The sequence below is a fragment of the Herpailurus yagouaroundi genome, unplaced genomic scaffold, assembly GCF_014898765.1.
Source record: "Herpailurus yagouaroundi ecotype Mexico unplaced genomic scaffold, PumYag 246, whole genome shotgun sequence".
Classification (NCBI taxonomy): Eukaryota; Metazoa; Chordata; class Mammalia; order Carnivora; family Felidae; genus Herpailurus; species Herpailurus yagouaroundi.
This window is the reverse complement of record NW_024412463.1, coordinates 7,612,365-7,621,342: the sequence shown is the minus strand read 5'-3', so window position 1 is coordinate 7,621,342 and position 8,978 is coordinate 7,612,365.

Below are 8,978 nucleotides of genomic sequence, written 5' to 3'. Positions count from 1 at the left end.
AGAGAGAGAGAGCGAGCATGAGTGGGGGAGGGGCAGAGAGAGAGGGAGAGAGACAGAGAATCCCAAGTAGGCTCAGCTCTGTCTGGCACGGAGCCCGACGTGGGCTCGAACCCACGAGGCTGTGAGATCATGACTTGAGCCGAAACCTAGAGCCAGACGCTTAATCAACTGAGCCACCCAGGCGCCCCATCAGGTTTTTGTTTTTGTACAATGAGCATGCGTTATTTTCATATCTCGAAGTTTTTCAGAAGTTTCCATTCTGAAATGAAATGATAAACAGCCACATTTGGGATTTTTTCTTCTCTATTTCCCAGTCTTAGCGTGTCCTTCCCCATCCAATCATCAGCGGTTGCCTCGGGTCTCCTCCCGTACACACACTCACACACACACACACACACTCACACACACACACACACACACACACTCACACACTCACACACACACACACACACACACTCCTCCAGGTTTATCCACAGCTCCCCATCTGAGGTCTGTTTCTTTAGCTGCAGGATTTGAGCAGGACCTTCCTCCCGGAGCCAGCAGCCAGGGGCCACCCGCCCAGGGACACAGCAGAACCCGTTGGCAGAGCGCAGGGCACAGGGAGGAGCGCCAGTCCGGAGGGTCAGAGAGGCCTGCAGTGTAAATAGGCAACGATCGCCTCCAAACAGAAAGCCAAAGTGAGTCCCAAACCGTGACGGTCGTGTTCCAAAAACCGATCACAATGGCCACGTACTTCCAAAACAGGAAAACACCTTTCCTAGGTCAAAGTGAAGTGCGGCCCCCCTTAACCCTCAACCGTGATAGACGGCGGGGGGGGGGGGGGGGAGAGACACGGACGGCTACTGATCTCGTCTAATTCTCACCACACCCAAGTACGTGTTAGAATCCTGACAAAAGTTATCCTGCCTGCCACCAACACCAGGAACCAGTCCAGCGTTTTTACGTATGATAAGGAGCCCTCCACCTGCGAGGGAAGGGCTCCGCGGCCTGAGGCTGGACCACCAGACCCTCTAGCAAAGGGGTTTACCTGCCAGGCCTCGAAGAGCCCGGGACCGTCCTCAGCCTCGTGTTAGTCCCGGTCACTCCCCAGCCCCAGCCTAGTTAGAATCCCACAGTACCCTCCCAGTCCCCTGCCACTTCCTTGTCACAACCACCCCATCGCAGGCACAGAGCTGGGTGTTGCCGTTCTCTCTTTGCCTCCCCGATGCGCGTGCCCGGCGCTATCTGCGGGGCGCGGCCCCGTGCCCGGCACCCACCAGGCCCTGGACCAACAGCTGCCGACGAAGAGACCACATCAACAGAATCGCGAGGATTCCAGAGCCCCAAGTACGCGGAGAGGGAGTGGAATGGCACACAAATGGGGCCCACACCGTGGGGTCCGACCACCGTGGACCCCCCCCCGAAGCAAACCCAGCCCGGCCAACTTGGCCATGCGTCGAGTCCTCCTCCTCGAGCTGCTCCCGGGAGGGGGGGGGGGTCGGCGGCGCACGTCCTGGTGCAGGGGCGGGGTGGGGGGAGCCTTCCCCGCAGACGGGAGGTGTGGCACTGACTTTGAAATCACTTTGGCCTTTGGGTTTTGAAAGAGGTTGATTCTGATACACTGACCTGAATGTTAACGGCATGGAAGTTGCATTTGTATTCAGAAGGGGAGGAAAGCAGCCACTCCGAGGAGATGATGCTGTTTAATTAGGTCTAGTAGTTAACTCCGAATAAAGGCAACCGTGCTGCCGGGAACCAGGAAGGGAAGCGAAACCTCCCGGGAACGCACAGACTTCAGCGGAGCCGCAAGAGAAGGAGCCGGTGGGTCAGAAATGACGAGTTCAGGGGCGCCTGGGTGGCGCAGTCGGTTAAGCGTCCGACTTCAGCCAGGTCACGATCTCGCGGTCCGGGAGTTCGAGCCCCGCGTCAGGCTCTGGGCTGATGGCTCAGAGCCTGGAGCCTGTTTCCGATTCTGTGTCTCCCTCTCTCTCTGCCCCTCCCCCGTTCATGCTCTGTCTCTCTCTGTCCCAAAAATAAATAAAAAACGTTGAAAAAAAAATTCAATGTGGTGTGTGGTGTATAGAAATGACGAGTTCACTTCCCGAAAGCCTCGCAGCCAGGCGCGGGGGGCGGTTGGCTCTCCGGGCTCCCGGTCGCAACGCAGCGAGCCAGAGGGTGCTGGTGAGGTCACCGTGCGCGTGCGCGTGGGGGAGGAGCCCACTTTTAATGCCAGCAATACAAGGATTTCGTTCTCAGCAACCAGAAAACGGGAGACGCCTGCCATGCCCACCCACAGCCGAGTGGATGAATCCGCCCGTGGCGCAGTCACACCACGGAATACTCTGCGGCAGTGAAAAAAGAACGAAGCTCCACTCACGCACCAGACCGGGGAGAAATGTAGAAACATAACGAAGAGGGGCCGCTGGGTGGCTCCGTGGGTTGAGCGTCCGACTTCGGCTCAGGTCATGATCTCACGGTTCGCGAGTTCGAGCCCCGGGTCGGGCTCTGTGCTGACCGCTCGGAGCCTGGAGCCTGCTTGGGATTTTGTGTCTCCCTCCCTCTGCCCCACCCCAGCTCATGCTTGCACTCCGTCTCTGTCAAAAATAAATTAACTTAAAAACATTTTTTTTTTAATAACAAAGAGTTTGTAAAAAAAAAGAAAAAAAAGATGGCAAAGGCCACATGTCCTACGACTCCCTCGATACAAAGTTCAAGAGCAAGAAAAACCGATGTGCAGGGACGGAAGGCAGGACAGCCCTCACCATGGCAGGGGGCAGGGTGGGCGCTGACATGCTCCCTGTCTTGGTCACCGGGGGGGACAGGCGGGCACGCGCATATGTGCAAAATACAAAATGTGCACGTGCCGGGTGCAGAAATGCGTGGAGGGGCATGTTTCGCAAGACCCGTGCGCTCTCGGGGCGTTACGCCTCCGTCCGAATACGTGTGCATTTCAAGAAAACCCGGTTCTCAGTAGCGCGGCAGCAAAGCGTGCTTCTCTGCTGGGTGTCGCCCTTCTGACACGTGCGAGCGCCCTCCGCACGCAGCAGACAACCACGGCTCAGTAATGGAAGTGATTATCCTCACAATTATAGGTTGGATTCTTTGCGGTTGTCTTTCCAGTTCAGAAAATAAATTATACATCTTCCCTGCGCTCCTTTGCCCACACGGTTTAATAAAGTGGGGGGACTTGGCACTTCTTGCTTTTATTTAAGGGCTCGGAGGGGCGCGGAGTCACGGAGAGGCGGCAGATGACTGAGTTGCTCCCCGGGAAATTGCGCGGGAGCGTGAAGCCGCCCCATCCCCAGGCAAGTGCAGGAGGAGGAGATAAAGCGTGCTTCAAAGTCAGAAGACGTGAAAACTGATTCAGGAATGCTAGCCGTTTTCAATTTTATATTGCCGTTTGTTTCGAGAATAGCCAGGCTCACCCAAACAGGAGTGAACAGGCAGACGGGAAAATATAATTAACGTGGACACTGGCGCTCTCCGTCCTGGGCACGCGGCTGGGCGCACTCTGACCTGCGTGGCCGGATTCAAACTGGGCTGAGACAAGGGCACGACGAAACATCTGACGATAAATAAAACAGAGAAACCTGCCGCTTTTTTTTTTTCCAATCTCTCCTCCCCATTCTGTGTCTCTCTGAACTTCGGGAGCCAAAGTCGGAGAGGAAACATCTTGCAAAGCAAAGAGCCCCCGTGACGTGATTTGGTTTGCACATCTGCAAAATGGGACGACAGGGCGATGGAGAAAACCGGGGGCTTAGGAGACAGATCCACATCCCAGCATCGGCTTACCACCCACGAGTTGGCACAAGCCAGTCTGTGTCTCGAGCCTCAGTTTCTTCATCTGTAAATCGGGATAATGACTTCCCGGGGCCCTTGGGAACATTCAGTGAAGCCATTCAGGAAAAGCACGTGCCAGGGCCCTGGGGGTCATAGCAAGAGCTGGCTCTCTTTGTCTTTACCCCCCGCACCCCTGCCCAGTTGCCTCATTTCCAAGGGCAAATAAGGCAGGGACCTGGTGGCTAACACCCAAGAACCGGGGCCCTGCTTCCAGCTACACGATTTGTGGGAGCCGGTGCAAAATAAAATGGTGGGGCCCCTTGTTCCAAAGACACGGAAACGGGCCACTGAAAGACCGGGAGGCACTTCGCGCTGTCCTCCTATGCGGCCTCCCCTGGACTTGGACGGTGTTTTCTACTCGCGGTGCAAAGTGGTCCTAAGGAAACAAAACCCTTCCAATCATCGGCGTGAATGTTATCAGTCATCTTTCTACGGTGCAACGTCACTTTCAAATACAAATATACGAGCTTTTAACTTGTGTGCAGATTCACCAAAACCACACAGTCTGTGATGCGTGGCTGGAATCGGCACACGTATTCTGTTCTCACCAGAACAGGAGAAACACCGCACGGAACTAACTGGGCTGTTTTTGTTTCACTTCCTGACACGCGCACGTTCTACCTACACTCTCTGTCTCGGGCTTACTGAGGAGTCCGGACAGACAGAAAGGAAAAGGAGCCGTGGCTGCCTTACCTCTTCGTCTCCTTCCTCGGCTCTATTTTCAGCTGTTTTCAGCATAAGTGGTTGGCAGGTAGGAGGAAGGACAGGACAGGAGTCTTCGGCTGTCAGTGTTTCCTAGGACAACTTTGCCTTCTTTCTGTGTTAGAAACAAGTTCTGGTTCAGAGCGAGCGCGGCCTCATGGGTGTCCACGCTTCTACTTATTCAGTTGTAGACATAACACACGTACCCTGTACTTCCTTCTGTCTTCCCGATGCTGGGTCCCCCAGAGTCCTGTGCTCCTGGGTCCTCGTGAGCGCCTGTGAATGGGGCAGCAGGGAGGCAGTCCCTGGAGCCTTGATCAAACCACTCCTGACCTCCCACTCAGAAAAGTTGTGCCCTGGGAGGCTCGCAGCCTCAATGCTCAGAAGAATTGCTCCCGGGGACTCGCGGAGGAAGCTGGCAGGGGCAGGCAAGGGACCCATGATGGGGCTGGCACGCGACCAAGCTAACGCAGAGCCCAGGGTTCATCCTTTATTTGGGGACCACGGGGGAGAATCACAGAGAAAGCCAGAGCCGGCAAAAATCAGGATTTGCATCTTGGCTTTAACATTTAACTCTGTGACTTGGAAAAATCCCTTTCCTTCTCTGAGCCCCAGCTTCCTCGACAATGCAACAGACTAAGACTTACCCTGGGGAGCCTTTGGGAGAATGAAATTAGTGAGAACAAAACCCTCAGCCGGTGTCGACCAAACGCTGATCCCTCGGAAAAATGCAGTCGTGGTGACTACCGAGAGTCCCGGGGCCGTGGGAGCCACGCTGTTTCCAGAAAAGCCAGCAGTGGTCAGGGACACGGCTTCCTACTGTGGGAACGTGGCCCAATGACACACTCCGTGCTTGGCGACTGACAGCACTTTCCTGCTGATCGGGAAATCAATGCAAGGCCTGGAGGCTGGCTCCTTGCTCCTCACGATTCTTGTGCTTTCCTCTGATGAGGAATATTTTGCTTTCCCTCCTCTCTCCTGGGGACAAACGCATTTCCCTCTCCACGTTGCAGGCAGCAAACCAGGAGGGAAGAGAAAAAGCATGCCTGGTCCTGAGGGGGCTGTTGTAAACTCTTGATTTAATTATCTCCAGTTGGTAACTGGCAAGCTGTCCACGATCTTCCTGCATAGGCAGCCTGGTGGTTTCCCTTTGTTGAGCATTAATGATGTTTTGGGAAACCTTTGAACTGGACTCCTAAAGAAGAAAAATGGCTCCTTGTGATGGAGAGATCGGAGAGAGGGGCTGTGTGGGAAATAGAGGCTGGAGGCACCATTGTGGGAGCCCATGATGACCCTGGCTGAGCATTCACTGCCTGCCAGACCCTCTCGCAGCATCTTGTGGGTACCAAGCACCTTCCTACTTCAGGGCCTTTGCACATACTGTTCCCACTGATAGAGCACTCTGTTCCCACATGTCCTCAGAGCCACTCACCCTCATTTCCTCAAGGAGGCCTTTCCAGAGTCTGCTTTCTAAAGGTGGATTCCTGTACACACATTTGCTCGTTTCCTGCAAAGCACCCACCTCTACCTGCGATTATCGTATGTGTATCCTATTTATTTGCCTCATTTGCTACAGCGTAAGTGCATGAGATCCGGGCAGTGCGTCAGCCTCGCCCCATTCCCCTAATGCCTAGCACGATGCCTGGGGGAGAAGGGTGGCAGGTCCCCAATGAATGAATGGATAAATGAATGAACAGGAACAGTATTTGGGAAAGAGAGGAAGGGAGCAAAGAAAGAATCTGTCCCCTTCCCTAACCTCAATTTCTTCCTGGGATTACTGATTTTGAGCAAGTGATTAGACCAAGTGCCAGCTCCTCTACTCCCACAGCAAGCTTCCTCATTCACTCCTCCCCAGAGTATGGATAATTGGGTGGATGGATGGATAGATACATGGATACATGGCTGGCTGGGTAGATAGATGGATGGATGGATGGATGGATGGATTGATTGATCGATTGATCGATGGATGGATGGATGGATAGATAGGTGGATGCGTGGATGGATGGGTGGATGGATGGATACAGGGATGGATGGATGGGCAGGTGGGTGGATGGGTGGATGGATAAGTGGATGGATGGAAGGATGGATGGATAGATAGGTGGGTGGGTGGATGGATGGGTGGATGGATGGATAGTTGAATGGATGGATGGATGGATGGGTGGATGGATGGATGGATAGAGGGGTGGATGGTTAGAGGGGTGGGTGGATGGATGGATGGATGGATGAATACAAGGATGGCTGGATGGATGGATGGATAGATAGATAGGTGGGTGGGTGGATGGATGGGTGGATGGATAGAGGGGTGGATATATGGATGGATGGATGGATGGACAGATGGACAGATGGATGGATGGAGGGGTAGATGATGGATAGGTGCATGGATGGATGGATGGATAGATGGATAGATGGATGGGTGGATGGGTGGGTGGGTGGGTGGATGGATGGATGGAAGGATGGATAAGTGGAGGGATAGGTAGATACATGGATACATGGCTGGCTGGGTAGATGGATGGATGGATGGCTGGATGGATGGATGGATACATGGCTGACTGGTTGGCTGGATGGATGGATGGATGGATGGATGGATGGACAGGCGGATGGATGGATATAAGGATGGACAAATGTTTGGAGGGATGGGTAGGTGGGTGGATATGTGGATGAACAGACGAGTGGAGACTAACTGTAAGTCTGCTGATTCGGTCCCCTGTGAAGGAACTGAGCACTCTCTAGTGCAGGGACAGTCACACAGCAGTTGTCTCCCATGTTCTCTGCTGCCTGTGCTGCTGGGCCCTGAGCAGCAGCTCACTAGCACCCCCCCCCCCCCCAGCCCTCCCTCCCAGCTGCACTGCAGCCCCTCTCTTGCCAGGACACACTTAGCCCCTCATTGCTTTCGTGCTGTGATTTAATGTCAGTATTTCTTCTGGAGCCTTTTTTGCTAAGTAAATGGTTGCTTCCCCAGGAGGCTGCTTTTTTTTTTTTTTTTTTTTTTTTGCCAGCTGAGACCCACACAGCTTGTTGGAGGCCTTCAACTGGGCTGTCCATGCGGGAGTGAGGAGGATAGGAGAGGAGGGGAGGGAAGGAGAAGGAAGGGGAAGAGAGGAGAGGGGAGGAGAGGAGGGGAGGGGAGAGGAAGGAGGCACCCCTGGGCAAGCTGAGGCCATCACACCGGTCACTTGTCCTCACTTCTGTCGGGCCAGAAGCCTGGAGACGGCCTTCCCCTCCTACCGGCAACCACAGAGCAGGGGAGTGGTCTGGAGTGGGCCCCAGTGTGGAGGCCTGCTCGTGGGCACTCAGGACGGAAGCGTGCTCATCAGCCGAGTTCCGCCAAGGCGCTAATCGTTTACAGGCTCCGGCCCCTCACCTCCGCGAAAATGTTGAGATTTGCGTCTTTGCCACAACAGATCAAGTAAAACCTTGACTTCGCTTTTGCATTTCACGAGGCTGATCTCAAGGGCTTTGCCACTGTCTTCAAGCTCACATCAGCCGCAGGGGGAGGGGGGGAGGCCCCGGTGTGGGGGTGTCGCATTTCCCTCCAACGGATCCAGATCCGCAGGCGAGCCCTGCGCGTGCCCCGCGGTGCGAGCCAGTGTGCGGCTCCGAGAAAGCCCCTGCGGCCCAGGACACTGTCCCGGGTATGAGCGTTACCCGTGCGGTCCAAATCCCCACCCCCGCCGTGTCACCCAGCTCCGCCCGCAGCCCAGGGAAGAGGAGAGAGACCGATCCCCGCAAGTGGCACGTGCGGGACGCGGGCGCTCAGACCGGCGAGCAAAACGCAGCCATTTACCCGTCACCACGCGCTGGTGCTGTGACCGGCCCTCCAGTCGCGGTCCCTCGCCGGCTCATTTAACGCTCCTGCTCACCAGACACCCGCCAAGCATCAATTTGTGCCCTGGCCACCTGCCCCGTGGGCTTTTCGGCCACGGGTGGGCGAGAGGAGACAATTCCTAGCTTGGAGCTGACGGTCCACGCGAGGAAACGGCACGTGCACGGGCGGAAACTCCCAGCCACGAACCCTTGGCCTGGGGTGACCGGAGAAAACTGAACCCGAGCCCCGAGTGCCCAGATGAGGTTGGGACCACCGGCTCCCTCGTAAAGACGGAAGACATCGTGTCTCTGCCCGAAGGCGCACAAAGCGCGCTCGGGGTGGAAGAAAGACCCAGGCGCGAAAAGAAAGCCCGTGTTAGAGCGGGGAGGGGGGGCTGCTTGTGACCTGGGGACGGGCATAATCACTGGGCAAGTTGAACCCCCGTGAGGGTCCGTCCGAGCTGCCTCCAGCCCTTTCCCGCTGAGAGGACATCCCACCTCCGGTTTCTCTGAACGCTCTGGTCTGTGGGGTTTTGCGCTGAGCCTTGCCCGTTGGAGGGCTCTCGATAGCATGAATTCCCTTCTTTCCCTGGAGGTGTTCTTGCTGGTGTAGACAGCTCCCTCAAGCATGCTCACGTGCCCTCTGCTTTGGT